General features: G+C 42.5%; 1 pseudogene; it reads right to left on the minus strand.

The window, feature by feature from the left end:
* Positions 1-16,285: 16,285 nt before the first annotated feature.
* LOC115283898 overlaps positions 16,286-16,441 on the minus strand; it is a 1,082-nt pseudogene continuing 926 nt past the window's right edge.

The following is a 16,441-nucleotide window of genomic DNA, read 5'->3' on the forward strand; positions in this document are numbered from 1 at the left end:
GAGCATACGAAGATAACCTACATCACACTGAAGAGGTGGGTTCAATACTGTTCTAACTAAAATCTCTTTACTATTTCCGGGAAAAAACTCCAACTCTTAGTAGGGGAGGGGAAGGGCGGAAGCAGGGGCTCACAGAGTTTGGTGACAATCCCAGTACATACATACCACATACTGTCTCACACACAGACACACACACACACACACACACACAAAACAAAACACTCATAAACAATACCTTACAGTATTCCCAGGCATGTGGCTTGTACAGGGTGCTCAGAAGAGCCCCCACACTCGTTTAATGTTCTGCTGCAGCTGCCTTGAAATTCTTTATAATTTTATTTTAGAACTTGTGTTTTGCAAGTGAAGTCAGGCAAACAGGGGAGCATGCCCATGAGCAGAAGCGATTTGGGCCACATGTGGGTCTTCTGCCATTTCTTGCTGCTCATTTGCATACAGCCTTGCGATGCCCCATGAGCACAGAACTGCGGTTGCCCCGCAGGGCAGGGGAGTTCAGTGAAACTCCAGGCCGGGGCAAAGTCAGTGCATCACATCTAGAACTGAGTAAGGTGGTGGTGACCAACCAGAGGCCACACTTTCCTTTTGAACCAGAGCTTGTTTCCAGCATCGAAAGAATTCAGTGGAATTCTGAGAAACATGAAAGACCAAGTAACCCTAGCATATCCCAGTGGGTTACTTTCCTGGGTTAGTTCACCATTTATGCTGGAAATAATGACATAGAAGGCAAAGATAAACCCATCCTTTCCCTTTCATCCATCCTTACTCATAGGTAAGCTGAAGGTAGACACTGTTGGCGGAATGGACATGTATCAAGAAAGAAAACACCATTTTGTTCCTTGTGATGAGAATGGACATCACGGTGTTGTACAACCAAAACTAATATCATGTTATATGTCAATTATATCCCAATAAACATTAAAAAATGGTAAATAAAAATTCAGAAAATGAAATGAAATCCAAACGGCTGAATTAGTTTTGTGCAGTGTGTTCACTATTCTGGTGAGGACTAAATACTTAGCATATACACATGTATGAGCTACAAAACATGAATAGTGTAATTCTGGTGATTCTGAATGTTGGTTAGATGTTCTTGCATTTGCATTTTATGTTTTTATTTTTTTTATTTTAGAGAGAGAGAACATGTGAACAAATGGGAGGCAAGGGGCAGAGGGAGAGAGAGAATCTTTTTTTAATATTTATTTATTTTTGACAGAGATGGGGGGAGAGAGGAAAAGAGAGAGGGAGACAGAGGATCCAAAGGCAGCTTGGTGCTAACAGCAGAGAGCCTGATGTGGGGCTCAAACTCACTAGCCACAAGATCGTGACTTGAGCTGAAATTAGATGTTTAACCACCTGAGCCATCCAGGTGCCCTGAGAGAGAGAATCTTAAGCAGGCTCCAAGCTCAGTGCAGAACCTTGCATGTGGCTCCATTCCGCTACCTTGGGATCATGACCTGAGCCCAAATCAAGAGTCAGCCGCTTAACCAACTGAGCCACCCAGGTGCCCTGTTACATTTGCATTTTATTGATTAATTGGTTAACATTTGCGCTTTAAACTGGCATTGCAAAACATAAAAAGCCATGGTAAAATTCATGTTAATAACTAAATTTTTTACTTACTGAGGATGATAACAAATAGATAAATAGCACATAAAAATACTTTGATAGGTCAAAACAGAGACTGCAGAAGGAAGGGAAAAGCTTTGTATTTGTGTGTCTTTAAGAACACCTTTGTCCTGCTTTTTGATAAGGAGCCCCATATTTTCCCATATTCTATAGCCAGTCCTGCCTCTAATGTCGAGGGGGTGCTGAGATGCTTTCTGTTCTGGTCTTCTCTGTTTGTTCTTAAATGCTGCTCATGATCCACTAAATTGATTTTACTACCCCGAAAGCACCGTGATGGGCAGTTGGAAGAACACTGCCCTAGAGGTTAGAGTGCATGGTTATCATTCCACCAAACATTTTTCTCCTCAGCTAAAGCAAAAAGCTTAACAGCCAGGCCTGGGGTCAGTCAGAGGTGGTATTGTACTCCCTTGGGAGAGATAATCAGAGGTATCAGAAAAGTCCTGCCAGCACCTTCCCAGGACTGCTTGATTAATTATTGCCATGGCTTCTAGAACCAATGAGATGGGTAATTTGGTCCCTCAAGGCCTTATACATAGGTCTCTTTGATCTTGGCAGAAGTCTCTGCAATCCATCAAAGTAATGCTTCAATTAAGCTTATCCCAAAGCCCTTCCAGGTACTAGTTCAAGAAGTCACCCCCGATTCTATTTCCCATCTAAAATCATGTGTGACGCTGTTATCTCAATAAGGTCATTAGACAGAATTATTAAATGTGTGCCAAATATTAACATCTCACAGAGGAAACTACATTTCTAACACAATTAACATTACAGTGGGTTCGAGCATAAGCATGGGCATCAATTAGGCACAGATACTAATCCCAGTTCTTCCCCTCTCTTGGGCATGTGATGATCTTTCTGAGTTTTGATGCCCTCATCTGTAAACTGGTAATATTAATACTTATTTCATACTGTTGATGTGAGGAGCAAATTAGTGAATGTCTGCAAAGTACCTAATGGCACTTAGTAAATGATAGCTGTTTTCAATTGTAATTCCAACATAGAAATTTAAGTAAAGTTATCAAAGTAAAGTTCCTTACATAACTTTCTTCTTGAGTTGTTGAGTCCAGCCAAAAGGGTCTTTCTGGGGTGCCTGTTCTGTGGTTCTCAATGGGGGGAATGACCCAATGCAAACTGTTGGTAGAGTCAAGGTTGAGAAATCCTGCCCTGATTGAAGCCAGGCCCATCTAAATCATCCATAGGGAAGTGTAGAGCTCCTTCCACACTTCCAAAACTAGATTACTCCAACCTCTTATCTTCCAAAGTTCCCAGAGCTAGCACAATATATGGTGTAGTAGCAAAGGAAAATATCCACAGTTATCTGAAAATGTTATTAAAATACTAATCTTTTTTCCAACTACCTATCTATATGAGTCCTGACTCTCTTTACATCCTGTAACCAAAACAACATACAGTAACCAATTGAACACAGAAGTCAATTTGAGAATCTAGCCATCTTTTATTATACCAGACATTAAAGAGAGTTTCAAAAATGCAAGACAACACTTTTCTCACTAGTTCTTTTTGTTTTGGAAAGTGTAAGGGTTTTTTTTTAATTCATTTTGCCAGTTCTGAGAAATGCTTATCCTCAGTATGTGATTAAAATAGCAAGTGTGACACAGCCCTCGTCACCTACCTGGATTACTATCATATCTGTGAATCTTCTCCCTGCAAGGAAAGGTTTCTAAGTAAGAACCCAGCTGATGTTTTTCATCTGTTTTCTAGGGATAGACACACCTGGAGTGAGAATCCATAGATTCCTGGAAAATGTGTAACTGGAACTAAAATAAGAACAGAAGATTATTCTCAACGACTAGGTTAGAAGATAGTAAGGGACGGAGCTGATGAATAGAAGAGTGAATACTTTGAGCTAGAAAATGGTGAGGTAAACAAATGAAAAGTGAATTGAAGCTGTATCTTACTCCATAACAAAATTTTAATGAAATTCAGACTGACAGTTGCTGGGAAACTATTCAAATGTCCATCAACAGAAGGGATGGTCTGCTGATACACACAACATAATCTCAACATTATGATGAGTGAAAAAAGCCAGGCACGAAGTAATATGTACAGTATGATTCCATTTATAGCAAGTTAAATAACAGGCAAAAATAACTGATGGTGATGTAATTTGGAATAGTCGGTGCCAATGAGAGGATAGGCATTTACTAGAAAAAGGCTCAGGAGCCTCTCTGGGATCACTTGGGTAATATGAACATGGCTGTGTACATCTTGCAAAGATCATAAAACTGGACATGCAAGGTCTGTGCCTTTAACGGAATTAAGTGGTACCTCAATGAAACAAAAAAATTCAAGAACCAATGGCTCAGTCACATTTCAAAAGAATCCGTTGGTCACTGATCTCTCCCGAGATGCTTTTCTTTCCAACTGAAATGGTTGAAGCAATGCTGTCACCACCTGTGGTCTGTTCTTGTGCATCTGAGACAGTTTCCCCTTCCCAGAGTATCTCTAGCCTTAGATGTATGTCTCCTGGTGTCTTAACATGGAGCTTTATGCAGTTCCTCACTTGAAGTTACAGAGACAGCCAGAATGGGGAAAAAGACTCATTTCTCCCACAAAAACATCCCAAGCATCTCCTTCTCTCCCTGCCTGCACTACGCCACCCAGAGTACCCTGGGAGCCTCCCATGTGGACTCCCTGCTTCCAGTGGGGTCCTGCTACAATCCTTTGTCTACACAGCAGCTGGGTCAACCGGATCATACCATTCCCCTGCTCGAAACTTCCAGTGGTTTCCTGCCATATCCGGGAAGAAACCCAAGCTCTTCCCTTTCCCCGACGGATCCCCACATGGGCTGTTCTGCCCTTCCTCATCAGCCACTCTGTCACTTACTACTGTGTTCTGGCCACCCCAGCTTTCTTTCAGTTCAAAAGCACCAAGTTCCTTCCTGACTCTGGACAATCACCAGGCCGTTTCTTCTGCCCAGAGAGCTCATCTCTGTCCTTCTCCTACCGACTAATTCACACATGCTACAAATCTGCTAGACTGCTGCTTCGTCTGATTCTCCAGTCTGTTCGATTCTCCTGTTGTTCACTCACAGAGTACATCATATTCTTTTCTTCCATGGAGTTGCTCGTGAGGTATACTTCTATGTTTGCTAGTGTACTCATATGTTTATCGTATAATATTCCCTACCACAAGGCTGTTTCCTCCAGAGTCCAGTGCTCATACGCCAATAAATATTTGGTGAATGAATGAATGTTCTCATTCTGCTAATGACCTTGAAAGAGATTTCTAGTGGGACACTTTGGAGGCTGCTATGAAGCCTGGCCTAATGAAAAAGACAAGAGAGCCTTAGTAGAAGTGTTCCACGCAAAATAGAAAAAGCCGCCGTGCAACAGTGAAGGACATCTGTGGTTTCCAGGACTGCCCTGGGTGGTGCTGAGGCAGATGGTCCTACAATGACTCGTGCTTTAGTTGATGTTACAAATACCTAATTAGCACTGGGGGCTGGGGATACCGCCGAGAACAGGATAGATAGTCCCTGCCCCCACGAGGTCCACGTTCTAGTGGAGCAGATGACTGCATGTCCAGGGCTCGAGCTGGCAGCGGCTCGTCCTAGTTCATCTCCACTCCCACGATTAGAAACCTAGCAAGGACCGAGAAGTACCATGCTGGCCTGATCGCTTTGCTTCTCTCTGCTGTCTCCCTAGGTTAGACTACATTCTGACCAGGTCATTGCCTTTCCTGTTTTCACTGTGTTTCCCAGCCATGGCTGCACAGTGGGATTGTTTAGGGAGCCTTTACAAATACTGATACTATGGGCTCCCCTCCCCCAGATATTCGGTTTTCATTGTTCTGGCGTGGGGTCTGGTAGGCAGACTTTTTAAAGTTCCCAAGCTGATTCTAATGGGTATCTCAACCCAAGGTTGAGATACTGAATTAGAAAAAATACTGCAAGATGCAACAAGGTTGGACATTTGTGATTTTTAACAAGCCCTAGCCCTTGGCCGAACATGTTAGCCCTAACTAGAGGCTCTCCTGTGTGGTCCTCCCAGTGCCTGGATCTGCTGGCGAACTTGTTGAATTCAAACTCCTAGATTCGACACCCAGAGCGGGAGATGAAGCCCCTGAACCTGCCTTACTGCACTGTACAGAACTCCCAGCACCATGTTGAATGGCAGTGGTAAGAGCAGACATCCTTGCCTTGTTCCCGGTCTTGAGGGGGAAACATTCATTCTTTCCTCATGAAGCATGATGTTAGATGAAGGATTTTTGCAGATTTTTTTTCAAGTTGAGGAAGTTACTCTCTATTCTTATTCATTTTTTATAGTTTATTGTCAAGTTGGTTTCCATTAACACCCCGTGCTCATCCAACAAGTGCCCTCCTCTATAGCCACCACGTCCCTTTCCCTTCACCCTCCCCCTTCAGCCCTCAGTTTGTTTTCAGTATTCAAGAGTCTCTCATGATTTGCCTCCCTCCCTCTCTCTTACTCTTTTTCCTCCCTTCCCCTCCCCATGGTCCTCTGTTAAGTTTCTCCTGTTAAACCTATGAGTAAAAACATATTGTATCTGTCCTTCTCTGCATGAAACCCTCGAGGTCCATCCACGTTACTAAGAATGGCCAGATGACATTCTTTCTCATTGCCATGTAGTACTCCATTGTATAAATAAACCACATCTTCTTGATGCACTTGTCAGTTGATGGACATTTTGGCTCTTTCCATGATTGGGCTATTGTTAAAAGTGTTGACTTATATTCTTATTCTTAAGAGTATTTTAAAAATCATAAACAGCTATTGAAAATTGTCAAATCTTTTTTCTGCATGGGTTGATATAATCATGTGATTTTCAAGGCACCCAGGTAGCTCAGTCAGTTGAGTGTCCGACTCTTGATTTTGGCCCAGGTCACGATCCCGGGGTCATTGGATTGAGCCCTGTGTCCAGCTCCTTGCTGAGTGTGGAGCCTGCTTAGGATTCTCTCCCTCTCTCTCTCTCCTCTCTCTCTCTCTCTCTCTCTCTCTCTCTCTCTCTCTCTCTCTCTCTCTCTCTCTCTGTGTTTGTGTGTGTGTGTGTATTCTCTCCTCTGCCCCTCTGTTCCTCTCCACTGCTTGAACTCTCTCTCTCTCTAAAATAAAAAGAAGTTTAAAAAATCATGTGATTGGGGTCATTTGGATGGCTCAGTCAGCTAAGGGTCCTACTTTGGCTCAGGTCATGATCTCAAAGTTCGTGAGTTTACCCTTGCATCAGACACTGCTGTGAGTGCAGAACTCACTTTGGATCCTCTTTCCCCCCTCTCTCCACACCTTCCCCTCTTGTTTTCTCACCCTTTCTCAAAGTAAATAAATAAAAACTTAAAAAATCATGTGATTTTCTTGAGTCAGTTATTATTGTGTATTATATTGATTCGTTTTTTAAAACGACAGAACCAGCCTTGCATCTCTGGAGGAAAACTCATTTGATTACGTGGTAGAATTGTTATATTGAAGAATTCTATTTGCTAATATTTTCTTGAGTATTTTTGCATCTCAGTTCATGAGGAATATTGGTCTATAGCTTTTGGTTATTTTTTTCAGTGTCTGCTTGGTTTTGATATCAAAATAAAACTGACAGGGGCGCCTCGGTGGCTCAGTCGGTTAAGCGGCCGACTTTGGCTCAGGTCATGATCTCACAGTCTGTGGGTTCCAGCCCTGCGTCAGGTTCTGTGCTGATAGCTCAGAGCCTGGAGCCTGCTTCGGATTCTGTGCGTGTGTGTGTCTCTCTCTGCTCCTACCTCGCTCACTATCTCTCTCTCTCTCAGAATAAAATAAAGACAAAATGAAACTGACCTCATAAAATGAGTTGGAAAAGTGTTCACCTCTTCTGGAAGATATAGTGGATTATTAATGTTAATTGTTAAATGTTTGATAAGATTCTTTAATGAAACCATTTTGGCCAAGAGATATCTTTTTAGGGAGATTTAAAGTTACAAGTTCAATTTCCTTCATTGTTGTAGTATTATTCAAGTTATTTATTTCAAATGGGGTGAGTTTTGGTAGTTTGTACTTTTCAAGGAATTGGTTCATTTTATCTACATTCTCAGATTTTCATGTGTAGAGTTATTTGTAGTATTTTCTTATTATTCTTTCAGTGGCTACAGAGTCTGTAGTTATGTCCTTTGTTTTGCTCCTGATATTTTTTGTTTGTGTTTTCTCTCTTTCTTTTGTTTTTCAGTCTTGCTAGAGCTTTGTTAATTTTATATACTTTTTCACAGAGCCAGCTTCTTGTTTCATTGATTTTATCTAATTTTTTCTACTGTCAATTTTATTGATTTCTGCTTCTTATTATTTTCATCCTTTTCCTGGCTTTGGATCTATTTTGCTCTTCTGTTACCGAGTTCTTAAAGTTGGGGTTTAGATTATTGATTTGATTCTTTTCTTTAAAAAGTGTTTGTTTATCTATTTATTGAGAGGGGGGAGTGGCAGAAAGAGAGAGAAGGAGAGAGAGAGAATCCCAAGCAGGCTCCTTGCTGTCAGCACAGAGCCCAACATGGGGCTCGAACTCAGAAATTGTGAGATCATGACCTGAACTGAAATCAAGAGTCAGGCACTTAACTGACCGAGCCACCAAGGTGTCCCTGATTCTTTTCTTTTCTATTGTAAACATTTGGTGCCATAAATTTCCCCTCTAACAGTGCTTTAGCTAGGTCTCAGAAATTGTATATCAGATTTTAATTTTCATTCAGTTCAATGTATTTTTTAATTTCCCTTGAAACTTCTTCCGATCTCTGGATTATTTAGAAGTGTGTTCTTTAGTTTTTAAGTGCTTTAAAATGTTTCTGTTAGCTTTCTCTTCCTAATTTCTAATTTGAACCCATTGTGGTTAGAGAACAAACTGTGTGCTTTCAATTCTTTTAAATTAGTTGAGGTTTGCTGTATGGTCCAGTGCAGGATCTCTCTTAGTATTATGTGTCACAGGGGCCTGGAAAGAATGTGCTTTCTTCTGTTGTTGGATGGAATATTCTATAAGTGTTGATCAGGTACTTTTGGTAGATGGTTTGGTTCTTCCATATCTTTGCTGATTTTCTTCCTGGTTGTTTTACCAGTTGTTGACAGAAAAGTGTTGACGTTCCAACTAAAATTGTCGATCTATTTTTCATTTCAGTTCTACCAATTTTTGCCTCACCAACACCTCAGCTCTGCCATTCGGTGCATACACAGTCAGGATTCTTAGCAGATTGGCTCTTTTATCGTCATGTGATGCTCCTCTGTTCCTGATACTTTTTTTTCTGTTTTACAGTTCCTGTCTTCCTGTAGGTTATTTGAACGTTTTTTTAGAATCCCATTTTGAGGTAGGTATAGTGTTTTTTAGTGTATCGTTTGGTACAGCTTTTTAGTGGCTGCTCTGGGTATTAGGCATACAGAACTCACCCCAGTCTGCTGCTACCATCATTTTCCCAGTTCGGGTGAGTGTAGAAAACATAATTTAGAAAACTCAAAAGGAGACAAGTTTTCTAAACAATCTTTGACCATTGAAGCAAAAACTAAAACATACCTTGACCTGGCTGTCAATCATCAAGACAATGATATTATAAATGGGGGAAGGTCAAGGGACACAAAATTTCTGCCTGGGGTGCCTCGTTGTTAGTGCTGTGCCAAGATGGTAGTTTTGGCTCCTCATACGGTCTCCACTGGTATCTGCTAGGCTGGGAAAGGTTGGAATGCTTTGTTCCTGCTCTTCACATGGCCTTCAGTGACATCTGGGGACTGTGGGTGGTGTGGGGTGACTTATATTCCACTATCCTGACCCTTCACGAGGCCTTTTCCACTCCACCTTGGCAGGGGGAGGAGGCGGCTCTGGCAAAGCCTCTTGAGGATGGAGTATAGGTTCTGCACCAGGACCTCACTAGCGTGGCTGGGGTGAGGCCTCAGTATTTTCTGCTGCGTTTGGCTGGAGTAGAATGATTATTGTCTAAAAGGTTTCCATCTTGCTAGGCTGCCTCTCTCCTTGGCCTTGGGCTAGAGAGAGCTTGGGGGACTTCTGTCTGTACCTTTTGGCATTTGGGGTTGCCCGCTCCTCCAGCACCCAGTCTGGAGAGAAGTCACCACTGTCTAGTTCTTTGCATCCCGAGTTTTCTCCTCCATCTGCCTTTTTCTTCCCACCTTTCAGTCTCTTCTTGGGTTGGTTTTAGAAGTCATGTCCAGTGGCCTTAGCTGTACTTAGTGGGAGGAATAGGGGAGAGTACATCTACTCCATCTTTCTGGAAATGGAAGTCTGCAGACATGCTTTTGAAATACAGAATTTGGGGGATTTGAAGGTGACAGTGTGAGGCACAGTGATTCTCAAACTTCAGCATGCATCAGAATTGCCTGGAGGGCTTGCCAAAGTGTGGTTTGCTACACGTTTCCCCCAGATACTCGGATTGGTTAAATGTGGGGTGGGGCTTGGCAATGTGCCTTTCGGAAAAGTCCATGCCCATGCTGTGGCTTCAGGGACTACATTTTAAGATGACTCCCTTAGGGATATCTATCTAGTGACCCCCAACTCTGGCTTGTCATTAGGCTTACCTTGTGAGCTCAATCTTAAAAAAAAAAAAAAAAAGTCCAGCCACCACCTATCCGCCACCCCTCGGGTACTTTTTTTCCATTGGTCTGAGGTGAGCCCTGGAAATTTCGTAGTTTTTAAAGCTCCCCAGACCTTGTTCATAATAGCCAAAAAGTGCAAATAACCCCTACACGCATCCACCGAAGAACAGATAATCAAATGTGTCATACCTGTACAATGGAACAGTATTCAGCCATGAAAAAGAATGAAGTACTGATATATGCTACAGCATAGACGAATGCTGAAAACATTATGTAAAGTGAAAGAAGTCAGATACAAAGGGCCACCCACATATTATGATTCCATTTATATGACACGTTCAAAATAGGCAAATCCGTAGAGGCAGAACTTAGATTAGTGGTTGCCAGGGCTGGTGGGATGCGGGCGGAGGGTGGTGGAGTGGGGAGTGCCTGCTAGTGGCCATGAGGTCTCCTTTTGGGCATGATAAAACGTTGCAGAATCAGACAGTGGTGATGGTTGCATGATTTTGTGCATATGCGAAATGCCACTGAATGGCGCTGTTTAAAAGGAGGCATTTTATGGTATGTGAATTCTATCTCAATTAAAATAAATTCCTCTTAGGTGATATCCAGTAAGTTCCAGCAACTGGAGCAATGGAGCATCAAGCCTCACACTAAGTTACAAATGCCAACAGGAGTCACGGACATTTGTAAATGTCCAGGTGCAGCATTTGTACTTATTTTTGCAGGGATGCCTGGGGCTGGCTCAGTCTGTAGAGCATGTGACTCTGGATCTCAGGGTTGTGAGTTTGAGCCCTACATTGCATGTAGAGATTACTTTGGAAAATGTATTAAAAAATTAAAAAATAGAGAGAGTTCCAGACCCTTTTGCTGAGGATTTCTGGGTTATAATCAGATTCAGGTCCAAGGTGGTACCTGAATATCTGTTCTTTTAAAAATACCTAAAATGAGGGCCGCCTGGGTGGTTCAGTCAGTTAAGTGGCAGACTTCAGCTCGGGTCATGATCTTGTAGTCCATGGGTTTGAGTCCCGCATCGGGCTCTGTGCTGACAACTAGCTCAGAGCCTGGAGCCTGCTTCAGATTCTGTGTCACCCTCTCTCTCTCTGCTCCTCCCCCACGCTTGCTCTCTCTCTCTAAATTAAATAAGCATTAAAAAAAATACCTGGAACGATTCTGATGTTCAAGCCAGGTTGGGAAATACCATCTTTTTTTTTTCAAATAAAGGTTTCTTTTTCAATAAAAAGTTTTTTTAACCGAAGTACAGTTGACACAGAATGTTACATTAGTCGCCGGTGTCCAACAGTGATTCGACAAATCTATGCATTGTGCTGTGCTCACCACAGTGAAAAAAACACCATGTTAAATGAAGGGGAGCCACTGAAGGTTTATGCTCTTTTCATTGAGGATTGTTATTTTCTGAAACGTTTCATTGTTTCAGCAGCTTATGACCATAGAGTTAATTTAATCAGAATTTTGATTTACCACATGTTTACCAAAGAGCCATTCAGCGCCCTTATATGTGACCTATGTGAAACAATGGGAAACGGGCTGTGTATCTATAAAGCCCATTTGATGTTGAGTCTGATTATGTCTCTGTAGTCGGTTCCCACAGTTTGCAGATGGGAATTGATGTAGACTATAGGTTTCTAACTGCTTGCTCATTGTTTCCTCGTCTTGTTCCTTTTTTCTTTTATCCATGTGTAGCACATTTCTAACATTTACCTCATTTCTGCAGTGTTTCTCAAAATGGAAAAGGTCTTTCCTGACAGTATTAAACGGAATTGTTTTTAACTACAAGGGGAAAAAATTAAAGTTCTCCAAAGACTCGCCTACTTCCCTGAAAGAACTTCTGTTAATGCTGTGTTACATGTACTTCCAGACATTTTGTGCATGAATACAAGACTTTTGAATACTGAAAACTGAACTGAGAGTTGAAGGGGGAGGTGCGGGGGAAGGAAGGTGATGGGCATGGAGGAGGGCACTTGTGGGGAAGAGCACTGGGTGTTATATGGAAACCAATTTGACAATAAATTATATATGAAGTTAAAAATAATAAAAATAAAAAATTATTAATGTATAGCCTGTATTTTTTAAAAAATGGAATTCAGCTGCACCTTCTGTCTTTTTCCCTACCGTTGGTGAACATCTTCTCCTGACAGTGCTTTCAAGAGCTACCTTGTCCATATTAATGACGGTATGGGACAAAGACTAGAAAACCTTAACGGTACCCTGCTTTGGCTAACATGTTATGGGGGTGAACATTGGTCCAACCCCATTAGGACGATCTTGCATTCCCGATCAGTATTTAAATTGTCAGGACGCCTGGGTGGCTCAGTGGGTTGAGCATCTGACTTCATGTTGGCTCAGGTCATGATCCCAGAGTTGTGGGATTGAGCCCTGCTCAGGATTCTCTCTCTTTCTCCCTCTGCCCCCTCCCCCTTGCTCTCACTGTCTCTCAAAAAACACTTTTAAAATATTTAAATTTTCCATACCCTATGACCCAGTGGTCACATTTCCAGGACTCCAACCACTTCTATAGAAATGGCACAAGTGCATCAGGACGTGTGAATGACAGCGCCCATTGCAGCACTAGCTGGTAGCAAACTGTAGAAACAACCAAATGTTTTTCAACAGGGAAATGGTTACATAAATGGTGTCATATACAGTGTAACTCTCAAAATGAATGAAGTAGACCCGCCTGTGCTGTCCTGAAAAGAGAATCAGGAAGTAATGTCGGGTAAAAAGCAAAATTGCAACAACAACAGAAAAGGCAAAATTGCAGGACATCGTGTGTGTTGTGATCTTAGTTTTGTAAAAAAAAAAAAAAAAAAGGTTTCTGAAGCATATCTATTGAACAGGTGTATAGAACATGTACATTTATACACACACACACACACACACGCACACACACATACCTATAGAAAAATGTCTGGAATAGAACATAGTGAATGTGAACAGTAATTCCCTTTGGTGAGTGAGATGTTCACTTTTTAAAAAATACATCTGTATTGTAACAAATCTAAATTTATTACAATTAACAAGCAAAGTGTAATTTCGGTGTGTGTGTGTATGTATGTATGTATATATTCAGGATATATAGGATATATATATATATATATAGGAATATATAAAGTGCACCTGGAATTGTACAATTCCATCTGGAAGTTGTGCTTTTGTGAAAGTTGGCAGTTTTGGAGGAGTTTGAACATGATTCATGCAGGGCTTTAATCTGGAGAGAGACGAGCACCAAGGGAAAGGACAGAAGGCAGAGAGCGCGTATAGAGGAAAATCTACAGGACCTAATGACTAATTACATGCAAATTGAGAGCTCAGTCACTGAAAGAAATGGATGGCAGTTGCCCGGATAGGGAAGCTAGAGGAAGAAGTTTGAAGGGGGGGCATCGTAACTTCAGAGTCTAGAGCAGCAAAATAAGTTCCTCCAAAACTGAGTGACTTAAAATAACAGAAATCATGTGTCCTCTGTACGTTTCTGTGGGTCAGGGATCCAGACCAGGCACGGAAAGGGAAACTCATTTCTGCCCCATGGCATCTGTGCCCTCAGCTGGAATGTCCAGAAGTTGATGGCTCTCTCCCTCGAGTGTCTAAAGGTTGGTGCTGGTATCGGCCAGAATGCCAACTTGTGGCCTGTTCGTGTGGCCTGGCTTCTTCACAGCATGGTGGCTGAGTTCCAAAAATAAGCATCCTGACAGAGAGAGAGCAAGAGAGAAAGAAGGGCCCAGGTGGAGGCCATATTGCCTTTGTGACCTTGCCTTGGACACCCCCCCAGCACTGTGTCCACAGCCAGTGCAGTCCCGGGCCCTTATCCCCGATTCAAGGGCAGGAAGCATAGACCTCATCACGCTTTGGGAAAAGTGTTAGCCACATTGTAAGAGCACGTGGGCGAGATCCATAGGTGTGACCATCTTTGGAAAACGCAATCTCTCACACCTACATCATACCTTAAGGTGAATTACACTATTAATGTCTCAATGGCTTATCACTTTCAGAGAGATCTGTATTTAACTAAGGACTCCAGTAGTACCCTACGCCTTGACCTAAGTGAATACGTCACTAAATGTAGGGACGCTACGTCATTAAAGTGGGAGGCATGATTTGAGGAAGAGTGCTTTAGTCTAATATAAAAGGCTTAATATAAGAATAAAAAAGACTCAGGGGCGCCTGTGTGGCTCAGTCGGTTAAGTCTCCAGCTTCGGTTCAGGTCAGATCTCACGTTCGTGGGTTCGAGCCCCGCGTCGGGCTCTGTGCTGACAGCTAGCTCAGAGCCTGGAGCCTGCTTCCAGTTCTGTGTCTCCTTCTATCTCTGCCCCTCCCCCTCTCATGCTCTGTCTCTCTCTGTATCAAAAATAAAGAAAACATTAAAAAAATTTTTTTAAATAAAAAAGACTCAAAGGTATTAAATACAGCATACAAGGATCTCTATGATCTGGCCCTTGCCTAATTCTTGGTTTTAATCTGGTTTAATCTTCTGATTATTCCTAGATTCACACCTTAAATACAAGGTATGCCAAATTTCTAGAAGTTCATCAAACATACTATCTCAGGGCAGGTTCCCTAAGAGCAGAGCCTGAGACAAAGATCTGGGTGCTTGTAATTTACTGAGGGAGAGCTCCCAGGAGGGAGTCAATGAGGGAAGCGCCATGGGGCAGGGAACGAGGCAAGGCAAGAATGTGGTCCCGTTTGGAGTCTAGCTTTGGCCAGATCCCAGATGGCTATGAAGCATGTTTGAAACTACAAAGTGATCCCATTCTAAGGCAAGGGAACGGTGTCCGTCAGTCATCGGTTGCAGGTGGGAGGAGAGGAAGCAGGCTGGCTTCCCTGTGGCACGGAGCCTGACCTCTGGACCAAGGCAGTTCTCAACCCTCAGGGCAATTTTCCGGAGAAGGGAGAGAAGTTGTGAGCTTGCAGCAGCTGTGGGATGGGTGCACTGGCCACATACGGGGACTTGGGGCAGGGCATCAGCAAGAGCCATCAAGCACATTAATCTGTTTCAAGACCGCAGACCCTGACTCATACTAGTCCTTTATCCTGGGATACAACTGCCTCTTGTTTTCTTCACTGATATCACCTCCTCCAGGAGGCTTTCCCTGATAACTAGCTGGCTACACCCTACCGTTTTGGGCTCGCACAGAACCCAGTGAGACTCTCCCTAGAGCTCGGCATTTACCACATACTCAAAGTATCTGCTTACATAACCAAACTTCCCCTACGATTAAATACTCACCAAAGCAGGAGCCATATCTATTCTTTTTTTTTTTTTTTTTTTGCCCCAGGTGCTTAGCAGAATGCCAGGTGAAGCAGGCCTTAGTAAATACCTGGTAAATTGAACACCAGGTAAGTGGTTTCTTAAGGTGGGGTGCTCGGCCAGCCAGGCCTGCTGTCAAGAGCTCTTCCGTCCCCATGTAGTCAGAGGGACAGTGGGAAATCTAGTTAATGTATTTGTGAAAAATTAAGTGATTTATGACAAATAAACTAGCTGTAGAGCCTGTCCCTACACCGAAGTACAAATAGCGTTCTAGTATTGTCACACATTATTTCTTTATTTTTTTTTTACTTATTAAAAATGTTTTAAGTTTATTTATTTATTTTTGAGAGAGAGAGAGAACAGGCGCACATGGAGGAGGAGCAGAGAGAAAGAGAGAGAGAGAGAGAGAGAGAGAGAGAGAGAGAGAGAGAGAATCCCAAGCAGGCTCCACACTGTCAGCGCAAAGCCAACCGGTGAGATCATGACCAGAGTTGGATGCTCGACCAACTGAGCCACCCAGGCACCCCTCTTGTCACACTTTAAAGAATATGTTCTAACATGGTTTATTTATTTATTTTTTTAAAAAAAGACACATTTATTCAGCGTCATGATCAGACTATTACATTTAGCAATCAACAGCATGGGTGCAAAAAAAAAATCTACATTAAAACCCTTTGTTGGAATGCTTTACACTTTCCACAGAACAGAAACTAAAATAACGTGTTATACAATTAGTCACAAATACAGTCCTCGAGTTTTTTGTCCATACACATGAGTATTGTCTAAAACATGTCTTCTTTGTAGCGGCTAGGCTCTGCCACCACTGTGCTTGCTGAGTTCACAACTCTGTTGTAACCTGTAGCTTCCCTGTCACTTCTCTGGCTCTCCTCTCCTGCTAAGCTTTGTTTCCTGGCAGTAATTAAAACCTTCTGCCACTGCCATAGCTACTGCTGCTGCTGGAACCGCCATAGCCACCTTGGTTTTGTGGTTTGGCAAAGTGTTGGCCTCCACCAC

This window comes from Suricata suricatta, chromosome X, assembly GCF_006229205.1.
Source record: "Suricata suricatta isolate VVHF042 chromosome X, meerkat_22Aug2017_6uvM2_HiC, whole genome shotgun sequence".
Lineage (NCBI taxonomy): Eukaryota > Metazoa > Chordata > Mammalia > Carnivora > Herpestidae > Suricata > Suricata suricatta.